The sequence below is a fragment of the Dendrobates tinctorius genome, unplaced genomic scaffold (genome assembly GCF_039654945.1).
Source record: "Dendrobates tinctorius isolate UK_male_01 unplaced genomic scaffold, ASM3965494v1 ptg000070l, whole genome shotgun sequence".
Taxonomy (NCBI): domain Eukaryota; kingdom Metazoa; phylum Chordata; class Amphibia; order Anura; family Dendrobatidae; genus Dendrobates; species Dendrobates tinctorius.
Genome location: NW_027361738.1, coordinates 29,285,279 through 29,298,751, shown reverse-complemented (window position 1 = coordinate 29,298,751; position 13,473 = coordinate 29,285,279). Strand labels below are relative to the sequence as shown.

Here is a 13,473-nt window from a genome sequence, read left to right as displayed (position 1 = left end):
CACTTTGAGGGGTCTATATGATAGGAAATACCCAAAAGTGATGCCATTCTAAAAATTGCACCCGTCCCGGTGCTCAAAACCACATTCAACAAGTTTATTAACCCTTCAGGTGCTTCACAGGAGTTTTTGGAATGTTTAACAAAAAATGAACATTTAACTTTTTTTCACAAAAAATTTACTTCAGATCCAATTTTTTTGATTTTCCCAAGTGTAATGGGAGAAATTGGACCCCAAAAGATGTTTTGCAATTTGTCATGAGTGCGCTGATACCCCATATGTGGGGGTAAACCACTGTTTGGTCGCATGGCAGAGCTTGGAAGGGAAGGAGCGCCGTTTTTCTTTTTCAATGCAAAATTGGCTGGAATTAAGATCAGATTTTTGGGAGGCAGAATGAGCGAAAAACAATTCATGAATTTCTTTTTTTTTGGGGGGGGTTTTATACCATTCCGTGTGTGGTAAAATTGATAAGGCAGTTTTATTCTTTGGGTCAGTATGATTACATAGATACCTCATTTATATTTTTTTTTATGTTTTGGCGCTTTTGCGGCTCGTTTTTTGCGGGACAAGATGACGTTTTAAGCGGTACCATTTTTATTTATATCCATCTTTTTGATTGCGTATTATTCCACTTTTTGTTCGGCAGTATGATGATAGATCATTTTTTTTGCCTTTTTTTAATGGTGTTCACTAAAGGGGTTAACTAGTGAGACAGTTTTATAGGTCTTGTTGTTGCGGACACGGTGATGCCAAATATGTGTACTTTTATTGTTTAGATTTTTTTCTTCATTCAAATATTTATTTAGTGATAGAATATACAGGGTGGGCCAATGATATGGATACACCTAAATAAAATGGGAGTGGTTGGTGACCCAGATCAGCGCGCTGAATTTGCAGAATGGGCAAAACAAAAATTGGAACAGGACCCTCAGTTTACACAGAACATTATGTTTAGTGATGAGGCAAACTTTTTTGGGTGGGCCATTTATATGGATACACCTAAATAAAATGGGAATGGTGACCGTTTTCTTGCGTAGGGTGTCTTGCATTGAAATCTGCTGCAATGACCCGGGTACTGCGTTCACCAGACATCAACACAATTTCTATCCGCTCCTTACGTGTTAACCTCTGCGACATGTCAATGGCTGTAAACAAAGAGAACCTTGTAAATAACTCATGAAAGACTAAAGTTGCGATAAAACCAAGCACACCCTTTGTTTTTCTTGTGAAATTAGCAATAAGTTTGATGTGTGACATGACCCTCTTCCCATTGAAAAGAATAAAGTTGGAACCAAAATGACCACCATGGTCACCACCCATCTTGAAAAGTTTTCCCCCTCCCATATACTAATGTGTCACAAACAGGAAGTTGATATCACCAACCATTCCCATTTTATGTTGGTGTATTTATATAAATGGCTCACACTGTATATTGATTTTTTTTTATTTTTATGTTTTATTCTATTTTTAAATATTTTTTCAATTATTTAAAAATATTTTTTTAATTCTTCCTAACATTTACACTTTGTCCCACTATGGGACAATCATTTTTTTGCTGACTGATCGCTTCTATAGCATCCTGATGAAACAGCATCTGCATGCCATAGAAGCTGTCAGCGCTGCACTGTGCATGATCAACAAGTTTCCCAGCTCTGGTAACCCACCATGGCAACAATCGGGACCCCACATTATGCTGCGGGGTCTCTGATATAAAGACAGAGGGGCTGTTAGCACTGCGTCGGCTCCCGGAATGCTGCGATCTTGTTTGATCACAGTATTTTGGGGGTTAAAGTGCCGGGAGCGTTCTGTGACCGCTCCTGGCACCTAATGCCGGGTTTCAGCTGTTAGAATCAGCTGACACCCGGCTGCGATCGGCCGCGTACTCCCCGTTAGCGCGGCCGATCTCGATGAAGTAATGATCCGTCCATGGTCAAATTGGCCCAGGGCACGAGGACGGAATATTACATCCGATGTCAGAAAGGGGTTAAACAAGGCTAAAGATCCTTCAGAGCCAACTTTAGAGTTTATTATATCTATTTTATCTATATCTGTATATAAGATTGCTTTATTAGTTTGTAAACTAGTTTTAAATTACATAGTGAATTATAGTATGTAAAAGATGATGTTAAGAACACATTGCATATGCATGTCGCACAGATGTCATACGGATACTGGGGGAGAAAACCAATTGCACACTCGCATGGCATAAGTTCAGCCATACGGATTCCACTTGTCCAACTTTTCTGAAGCAACATCAGATCAATATTTTATACAGGAGTGTGAATGAGTCTTTATACCCAGTATACAGGACAGGAGAACCCGTACTGTGCAGTGTATATATACATGGAATAAGGGCTCATGCACACAAACATATAAATTGGGTGTGTGCTATCCGATATTTTATTTTTATCAGATTTTTTCTTTTATCAGATACTATTGAATGAGGAAGTACAATATTTTTTTCCCATACTGACTCGGTATGAGAAAAAAAGCTCAATATATAAATATTACCCACTATGTTAACACCGCACTATAGCTATATACATGACACAGGACAGGATACACCTAGAATGGTGTATATACGGCTACATCACATAGGAGACGCCGAGACTGCTGTGTATACATATTACACACACAATAATGGCCTAAAGTGTTGGAACCCTTGAAATTGTTCCAGAAACTGAAGTTTTGACAAAATTGTTGGCACCCTCATCTTAATACTTGGTTGCACACCCTTTGGAAACAATAACTGCAATCAGTGGCTTCCCATAACCATCAAGAGCTTCTTACACCTCTCAACTTGAATTTTGGACCACTCTTTCATGCAAAAATCCTGACAGGGCGCAGTCCATAAAGCATAGCTTTTTGCTGAATAAAAGTATTTAGAAAACTGTTTATTATTTGTGTATTTATTTATTTTATTACATTTCTCGGAGAACCCCTTTAAGGCCAAAACCAGTTGTGCCCATAAGTCGTGAGAAGCCTATTTCATGTATAGAGCATCGGCTGTAGGTGGCTGCCGGTTATGAGGTCACGGAATGTTGTGACATCACGATGACATAGAATGAACTGCCGAACGGAACTTCTCTGAGGGTTTCAGTTAGTGGAGTGTGAGTAACATCATTTATATTAGCTCCTGATTTATGTCCTATTATATCCCATGTGTCTGTGACTCTCGCTCCTGATTTATGTCCTATTATATCCCATGTGTCTGTGACTCTCGCTCCTCATTCTCTAATATCTCAACTTTATTTTTTGCTAATGTTTAAACTGTGTCATCTATGTAACCGGCCTTCTCTCTTTGTATCCTCCACCATCCATGTGAACACTACAGTGCAATGTATAGATTAGGCATAATTAGGAATATAGAAATAACTGCCATAAATATTTAATTTTTACCATTTTGTAACAGTTACATAACATTTAGAGGGTCTAAGGGGTAACGTTGTCCCTTGTGGAGGCGCCAAGTTGGTGTGGGGAGACTTATAGGCCAAGTGATGCCCCTCTGGGAATTTTAATATGCAGGGTGCCTGTTCAGAGGAGGAGGACAAGAGCTCTAGCGCCACCTATTGACGATAGCTTTGTGCTAATAAGGAGTAAAAAATCCAAAGTACTTGATTGTAAATGCAGCTTCTGGTTTGGTTTCCTATCCAAAGTCATGTGCCAAGGCTCATGAAAGGTCCGATATTGACTTTTAGGATTGCCTCCTCTAATGGGTGGCTCTAGAGCTCCTGTCCTCTTCCTCTGTGAAGAGGCTATGTGCTTTATATTTAGGTGATTACATTAATAAAGTTTTGATTTAAGGTAAAGAATCTAAGAGGGTTGTACAAGATTTGAAAAATTCTGTCTCTTCAAAAAACAGCGCCACACCTGTCTGTTGGTTGTGTCCGGTATTACAGTTCAGCTCTATTCATCTCTATGAAGCCGAGTTACAATGCCAAACACAAGCCGTGGACAGGTGCAGCGCTGTTTTTAGAAGGAAGCAGTTATGTTTTTCCAGTCCTGCACGATCCCTTAAAACCCTATTTCATGGATATGGGATTGGTTGTAGGTTTTTGTCACTCCTGACAGTTACTGCTGTTACTGGGGATTAGTAATCCATGAAATGGGATGACATCACACAGTGACATCATGGTGCCTGCCGAGGGGACACTCACTAGAGGGCTGCAGTCGGGCGTAAAGTGGAAGGAAACGTTGAATTAGCCTCTTTTTTATGTCCTTTATTATGTTCTGATAGGTTCTCCTTTATCTATAGGTGTTAACCCTGTAATGTCAGGACATCACTTCCCTTTAATAATGGAATCGTTATGTAGTTAATCCCTGCAATTCTTTACAAATATCAAAACAGGAATGAAATACAATGTCTGCTATAATTCTTCTTTTTCTATTATTTTATAGTTTATGAGCGAGAATCTAGTGAGGAGAATGAGGTAAATGCTTACTTACCCTAAATCTGCAATTTCTCTGATAGACTGGAGCCCCTGGATGGCGGAGAGTCACCTTCCATGTCACCCGTAATCTCCTGCAATTCTGCTTCCCACAGGGAAACATTGCAGCTCCATGTCAGAATGACCGGGTGACTCTATTACCGCCGAGCATTAGCCGAAGGGCAAGTTCAGATGTGGCAGATTTAGTGTCCCATTTTTGGGAAATTCATTCATGGTGGGAGGAAATTGTGGGCCCCCTTCACACGTCCATATAATACCAATACCGGAAAAAATAGTATCGGTGTCATCAGTGTTTTGCATCAGTGTGCCATCAGTGTGTCATCAGTGTACTGTCAGTGTGTCATCAGTGTACTGTCAGTGTGTCATCAGTGTACTGTCAGTGTGTCATCAGTGTACTGTCAGTGTGTCATCAGTGTACTGTCAGTGTGTCATCAGTGTACTGTCAGTGTGCCATCAGTGTACTGTCAGTGTGTCATCAGTGTACTGTCAGTGTTTCATCAGTGTACTGTCAGTGTGTCATCAGTGTACTGTCAGTGTGTCATCAGTGTAGTATCAGTGTGCCATCAGTGTACTGTCAGTGTAGTATCAGTGAGCCATTAGTGTGTCATCCTTGAGAAAGCTCACAGCGTTATTGTGTTATTAGAGTACACACTATTTAGAAACCAATTCTCCACCAATTGTGATATTTTACAAATTGTTAAAATATAAACTTTAATTAAATAGTATAAAAATGGAGTAATTACTCCCATATTACTCTAATTAGTGTTTTTTTGTATAAATATTTTTTTTAGTATTGCATTAAAGATTACATTTTAATGATTTGTAAAGTACCACAGTTGGCGATGACTTGGTGTCATTAGTGTGTCCCCAGTGTCACCCGAGTGCTATCAGTGTATCATCAATGATACGTCAGTGGGACACCCGTGTGCCATCCATGTGACATCCGTTTTTTTCCAGTATGGCTTTATAAAAATCAATTCCAAAGCTTCTATACTTGCAGTGTTAAATATACACGGACGGCACATGGATGACACATGGATGCCATTCGTGTGCTATATGTGTTGTACATGGACCCATAGACTGGTATTGGCCTCTGTCATCTGTGCTGCTGGTAAAACGCGGACATATGAGCAGCCCTATAGGTTGTAATGGGTACGCGTGGATATATGTCTCCAGTACGGGTGAAAACGGCTGCCAGACGCCCTGGAGACACGTACATGTGAACAGGGCCTTACACTACGCCAGGTTTCTGACATACAACAGTTGTACATTTTAGTGACCATTGATGATCTGTTATCAGCTATGGAGCAGATACAATAATTCCTAATTATCTTCCTTACTCTTCAGTAGGATGACGTTGGAAGAGGAGTACAAGGAGTACAAGGAGTTCCTGCATGAGCTGTATGTATATCATATAACTGGGATTATTGATCCTCCTGGACTCTCCCTGTAATGATCCACCACAGAGATGTTCCCTATGAGTCTGCATTGGTTATATTAAGGCTCAATAGTATCATTCCTCTTCCTACCATCATGGTGACTGTGTATGTGTAATATTATTCATTCTGTTTTCTTTTTCTTTAATAGATGGAGAGTCAGCATAGAGCTATGGGAGGTAGAATTCGAGTATGTATCTTATTATATCTTCCACATTCATATAGGAGTAGTATGTGTCCCAATAAGGGGAGGACTCCATGGTGGTGATATCATGGCATTACTGCTCCCACTCAGGGGCATTTACACTGTTTCCATAAGAAGGATGACATTGCTTTCAATAATAAAGAACTTAGACCCAAATTAATTCTTCATACTGTTCCTCATCCCTTTTATTCGTAGAATAACAATACGGTCAGGAGCCAATTACAGTAATGCCCCAAATTTATCCGGACTCTTGACCAACCAAATGTTGTCTTGGAGCCTGAGATTAAAGGATCATCCTTCTGTGTAGCACAATCTATGTGATGGCAGAGCTGGAGAGATTCTGGAGGTTATGTCCATGCTGTTATCTGAGGGACAGGTTATATACATCGTGGCCCAGATTCATCACCACCTTTGTGTCCACTTTATGTCTACTTTTGTGTGTTGGCACCTTTTTTTGTTGTTTTTTACCCTTTTCATTATTTGCACCTTTTTTAAGTCAATTTTACATGTGCTCGCCTTTTTTCTAATTTTTGCTGCTTTGTGGCTGTTTTTTAACAATTCCAGATATTTTCACCTGATTTGGCACAGATTCTATCTAGTCTCCTTCTTCCTCCCTCTGGTGTGTTTTTCAGTACTCCAAAATATGAGACCAAACATCACAAACGGAGTTCAAAAGACGAAAAAAGCCTATTTTTTACTTTGCGACAAATTCATGAATCAAGCACATTATTTTGATGAATTCTGTGCCAAAACAGCAACAAATACCACTAGACATATAAGGAAAGTGACTTATAAAAAGCCGCAGATGATGAGCCAGTGTGTTATGATTCTAACCAGAGCTGTATGTTCTATTATAGGAAAAACAAATTTGGAAGAGCATCCCGTGCGCCTACCCTGGAGACCATCTTGTAAGTTGGTATTATAAACAGAGTCATATTTCTGAGCTGTTCCCTCAGATATACTATTTCCATAATCAATGTACTGTATCTACAAGGGGAAATGATGTAAGAAAGAGTTGGAAATTCATGAGGATTTCACATCCCCTCATTGTCACTGTGCCACCATCAGCAGACACAGGCACGCTCATGTATAAATACTCTTCTAACACAAAGTATCAGTGTGACCCTTCACAGCCAATCAGAATCCAGATTTCAACATCTCAATTTCCTTTAAAATGAAGAGCAGTGATCTGGTTGGTTGCTGTGAATGTGACGAGCGTCAGCTTACGCTGAGTCGTTTTTCCTTTTAGAGTGAACCCTCTGGGCCGTGGCACCCACCCACCTAGGGCGAGCGAACCTAGTGAGAACCCACCCCCTGTACAGGGAGTGTCAGGGGCAAGACCAAGGGGGTGAGCCACCACGGCAGCTGGACCAGTCGGCCGGCTCAGGGAGACACTATTGAGTGTCTAGCAACAGGACGAACAGGAAACGAAACATAAAGCGAAGTCACAGGATTTCATCAGCAAACGTGGTTACACATTTTAATCAGATACAAGGCAAAAACAGAGAATCAGATGCAGGGCACCAACGGTGAAACACGGCAAGGTGCGAGCAAGGGCACGCCTAAAGTTCAGACATAACACGTGCAGAAAACATACTGGAGGGCAGGGTACGTGTTAGGGATCACACGAGTTCCTAGGAGGGATGCGTGCTATGACACGCCAGGGTCCAAGACAAGGTGCGCGCCGAGAGACATGCCAGAGTCCAAGGCAGGGTGCGTGCAAGGAGACACGCCAGGATCCAAGACAGGGTGCGATGGCATCGGACTCCGGACTACTGGCAACGACCGACAGGATCCAGGCATCAGGCTACGGAAATCAGGCTGCAGTCATCTGGTTCCGGACCTCTGGCAGCGGTCGGCAGGTTTCGGGAATCCGGCAGGCAAGCCAGGGTTGAAGACAGGGTGCGTGCTTGGAGACACACCAGGGTTCATTCAAGGACGGAGGCCTGCGCATGCAAAGGGCACGCCAGGGACAGGTTTAAGGACAGAGGTCTGCGCGTGTAGAGGGACACGCCAGAGAAAGGTACAGAGCAGAGTCCTGCGCTTGCGAAGGAACACGCCAGAGTCAGGTTCACGGACGGAGACCTACGCATGCCGAGGGGCATGCCAGGGACAGAGTTTAAAAGCAGGGTCCTGCGCATGCAGAGAGGCACGCCAGGGTCAGGATTCAAGACATGGTACAGACTAGGACCTGTGCGTGCTAGAGGGCACGACGGTACATGGCAAAACCTGCGCGTACTTTTAGAGAAGCACGGGGAGGTATGCCAAGGGCAGGCGAGGACCTGCGCGTGCTATAGAGAGCACGTAGAGCACAGTGCAGAAACAGCGTGAAGTGCAAGGAAGCACAAAGAGCACGGCTGGGGCACTGGCTAGCTGATCGGTCTGCAGCACTAACAGGTGGGCAAGACTCCAGCGAACCCGGCTGAGGCATAGCAGGCGACACAGCTGTCACTGACCGACGAGCACGGCTGAGGCACAAGCAGGCGGGCACGACTAGGGCGGGCACGGCTGAGGCACAAGCAGGAGGCTAGGAAGGCCAGGTGCATGCAAAGGGCACACGAAGCAACAAATCAAGGCAAAGCAAGAAACAAGACAAGGCTAGGCGAGAAACAAGGCAAGACAGGGTGCGGAACATAGGCAGAAACAGAGCCAGGTCAGAGCAAGAACAGAGCTAGCAGCGGAGCGTAGGCCGAAGCCCAGAGCCGGGCCAAGGCAGAGCCTTGGGACTAGCGTGGAAATGTGCAAGAGAGCACCAAAGGGCAGAGTACGGAAAACCAGGCAGAGACAAGAAACATGAGAAGTACTACAAGGCTCAGAATAGCAAAGACCAGACATGGCAAAACAGGCTAAAGCAGAGAACAGCGGAGGTACTACAAGGCAAGGCAAGGACAAACATGGCACGAGAGACAACACAAGACATGGCACGAGACAGGAGTCAGAGTACAAGCACAGAGCGTGTGCAGAGACGCACGACAGAGCAAAGTGTAGGGGCACAGAATACAGGAGAGACCCAGCAGGCCAAGCAGCCATGCAGGGAAGCAACACGATACTCAGGCCCTGACCATAGGGAGGGGCGGTCTGATATAGCACCATAGCACCAGTACTTCCGGGTCAGGACCTGGGAGGAACTTTGTGTTCAGATCCTCCAGGATCATAGAGTGCATCGCTAGAACAGCCTGGGTAGGACCATAGAGGAGGTCACATGATCAGAGGTTTCCAGGAATACAGCGGATTGCAGAATCAGAGCAGGGCTGGAACATAGAAGTCACATGATTAGGTGTTCCAGGAATACAGCGGATTGCAGAACCAGACAGAGATGGATGGTTACCCAGCAACAGCCATGAGGTAAGGTGCGCGTGCACATTGCTCCAGGCATCTTGCGGCATGACAGACATGGCGGACAGTAACACGGACACTTTTTCTTAGAGAGATTTTAATGGATCATGCCTGGGAGTTTTATGAAACCATTTATGTCCTCCATACACAGTCTACTATAAATTGCAGCCTTCATTCTGCTAATAGTTGGCAACTGGAGGATAACAGTGACGATGGATAGAAATTCAGAAGTTTTTAGAGAAATTTCTCCTATAAAATGAGTAATTGTAACAACAATGGCAGTTTACGAGAATTGCTAAATAATGTCTATGTTATATATCCAATAGTGAGGAAGAGGAGAAGGAAGAAGAGGAGGATGACGAGGAGGAGGAGGATGACGAGGAGGAGGAGGAGAAGGAGGATGACGAGGAGAAGAAGGAGGATGACGAGGAGGAGGAGGATGACGAGGAGGAGAAGGAGGATGACGAGGAGGAGAAGGAGGATGACGAGGAGGAGAAGGAGGATGACGAGGAGGAGAAGGAGGATGACGAGGAGGAGAAAGAGGATGACGAGGAGGAGGAAGAGGATGACGAGGAGGAGGAGAAGGAGAAGGAGGAGGAGGAGAAGGAGGAGGAGGAGAAGGAGGAGGACGAGGAGGAGGACGAGGAGGAGGAGAAGGAGGATGACAAGGAGGACGAGGAGGATGACGAGGAGGAGGAGGACGAGGAGGAGGAGGATGACGAGGAGGAGGATGATGAGGAGGAGGAGGAGAAGGAGGATGACGAGAAGAAGGAGGATGACGAGGAGGAGGATGACGAGGAGGAGAATGACGAGGAGGAGGATGACGAGGAGGAGGATGACGAGGAGAAGGAGGATGACGAGGAGGAGGAGAAGGAGGATGACGAGGAGGAGGAGGATGACGAGAAGGAGGAGGAGGATGACAAGGAGGAGGAGGAGGAGAAGGAGGATGATGAGGAGGAGGACGAGGAAGAGAAGAAGGATGACGAGGAGGAGGAGAAGGAGGATGACGAGGAGGAGGAGAAGGAGGATGACGAGGAGGAGGAGAAGGAGGATGACGAGGAGGAGGAGGAGAAGGAGGATGACGAGGAGGAGGAGGACGAGGAGGAGAAGGAGGATGACGAGGAGGAGGAGGAGAAGGAGGATGACGAGGAGGAGGAGAAGGAGGAGGAGGAGGATGACGAGGAGGAGGAGAAGGAGGATGACGAGGAGGAGGAGAAAGAGGAGGAAAAGGAGGAAGAAGAGGTGGATAAGTTTAATGCCACATCAGAAGGCAGCAATGAGGATATCAGCTTGTAAGTAGACAGATAGTGAGATTATAATGTATTCGCCAACACTCCCAGAACATCTCCGAGTCTCCTGGAAATAAATGTACTCAAGAATACATGGATAGCAGTTATATCCAGTCAGATAACTTTATCCATAGGCTTCCTAAGCATTAATTCTTGGCAGGTTGTTAAAAATGGGGGGATCCCATTCCATATTTTTTAATTATTTTTTGAAATGCCGTTGGGACCCCTCTATTGTTGATAACCAGCTTTGCTAAAGCTGACAGCTAAATGTTGCAGCTCGCAGCTGTCAGTTTTACCATACTGGTAATCAAAAATAGAAAGACTTCACGTCATTTTTTTTTAAAAATTGTATTTATAGTGCAGGCACTGACTGATGAATACTCCCATCAACGACACCTGATCTCGCTGTTATTAGCGGCAGCAGGCGTAGGCTGCTGGGAATAGTACTCTCTAATCAGCCGACGCCTCTATGAACAGAGGTAAACTTTCATAGCTGGTGTTGGAAACCGCAGCTCTCTGACTGTCATTTGCTGTGCTGTGCTGCAAATGACAGCATGGCAAACAATGGGTGTTCGGGCATACCATGCATCTGAATGGGGTCTAGGTTCGGTTTCGGGTACTATTCTGGTACCCAAACCGAGCTTTTTTTTTTTTAAACCGTTTGGCATAACACGCAGGACCCAAACATCCAGAGGTTCATCCATCACTAATTGTGACATTATCATAGGACATTACACAGGACAATATCACTGTATAAATTCTCATAGACTGATCAGAATGATGATGTGAATTGTATGAGTCTCAATTTGTTTGTTTGGATTTTTTAAGACACAAACATAAATGGTGGAAGCCAAAATGCTATAGAAGAAAGAACCAGACCACTGTCAAAAACATGTAAGTATTTAACCCTTCCCACAAATGGATGTGCCCTTATGTCCTAAACGCTGTCTTCTAGATGCAAAATTATACAATGATTTGTCCTGGTAGTTACACAGGCAGATCAGTCCGCTTGCAAGTGCATGTGAAATGTATTCAATGAGCTAATAATTAGCAATCTATATGATGTGGTGAAGTATATGAGACAGGGCATACATTATGTTTATTATCTGTATCCCTATGATGCTAGGATTTGTTCCTGATTATTATATTTATATATTTATTTGTGATCACTTTTTCCTTTTCTCCAGCAGCAAAAGTGATAAAAAAGAAACAGAGAGACGTCCAACAAAGTAAGGAAAAGCTTCCCCCATTGTTGTATGTGACATGTTGTTACACTAAGGCCCATAATATGGGTAGATATACTTTGTGTCTTCCCTTTATACTATATTGTACAGTATATTTTTAATGGAAGATACCAACACCTTCCCTTCCTTTCTTCTCCATTCTATACAGCTGGCTCCTCCGAGCTTTTACCTGCTGCTTCAGCAGAGCGGGAACACAATAAATAAAACGTAAGTAGAATTTTTTTATTGAAAGATTTACAAACTCTAAGCGGTATCATCAGTTTGCTATATATAGAAAAAGAAAGAGGGGAGACACAAAGCGCAATAGGGTCTTATCCCACGTATCACAAAGATGAAACACCAAGAAAACTGCTCACCTGGTGCAGGTGAATACAGGCATGTAAAGATGGCGGCTGCCGCAGATCCACAGCTCGATCCACGACCTTATGAAGAGATATGCTTAGTAGGAAGTGTGGATTATCTCCGCGCTGCCGCAATAGATTAATTCCAGAAATTATTGAAATATTCCAGTGGCTTATTCAACGCATTTCGGTGTTCCAATGACCCCTTCGTCAGGAAATACCACATACAATATGAAGAGACAAGGTGCTTGCAAGGTTTAAGCACATGCTAAATTCAAAAAATGGCGCCTAACGATCAAATGACGCATGATGTCAGAGTTCATGGTTGACAAAAGGTTAACACGTCTTTATCGGTATAGAATTAAACATATACATTAAGGATCCCTTTCTTAATCATCAATTCATTTCTATTCACAGATTAACGGGTAACAACTGAAAAATTATTTAAAGAAAAAAATGAAGAAATGAGTGGATCCCAGCTTTATTCAAAAGAGAAGATATGGACGAGAACCTGCGGAGCAGAAACACATTAAAAAATTAATAAATATTTAAAAAATCTAAGTGAACTGTGTCCATTAATAATTATGAATATAAAGTGATCGCTTTTACCATGTAAAATAAATCAATTTCCCAGTACAAACAATATAAAAAAGAGGAAGACAAGATAAAAAGGGGAGGGGGATTTTTTCTGTTCGAAGCTCTAGAGCAGGGTTCCCCAACTCCAGTCCTCAAGGCCCACCGACAGATCATGTTTTCAGGATTTCCTTTGTATTGCACAGGTGAAGCAATTATGTCCTGGGCAATACTAATGAAATCCTGAAAACATGATCTGTTGGTGGGCCTTGAGGACTGGAGTTGGAGAACCCTGCTCTAGAGTGAGGGAAAGTCGCAAGACATCGCAAACTCCCAGACTGGGGCCGATATTATGCCGAGATCATATCCAAGGAGAAACCCATCATCACTTATTGTTGAAAAAAAGTCATAATTAAAAAGTATAAATAATATGCGTGTGAGTATACAAAGATGGATTTGTCAGACAGAAATGACATCGCTGTCGACGTACTGACATGCAGATATTTATAACTGTGAAAGCATTTCAAAAGAGAAAACTTATTCTTTAAAAACAATAAAAAATATATATATATGATGTCATAGTAAAGGACTATCAGTAATTAGA

General features: G+C 43.2%; 1 long non-coding RNA gene across 1 annotated transcript; it reads left to right on the top strand.

Annotated features, from left to right (window-relative positions):
* Window positions 1-11,245: 11,245 nt before the first annotated feature.
* LOC141095922 (uncharacterized) lies at window positions 11,246-12,162 on the top strand. Its single transcript, XR_012233502.1, has 3 exons — window positions 11,246-11,605; window positions 11,899-11,940; window positions 12,104-12,162. It is a non-coding gene; the product is annotated as an uncharacterized lncRNA (long non-coding RNA).
* Window positions 12,163-13,473: the final 1,311 nt, after the last annotated feature.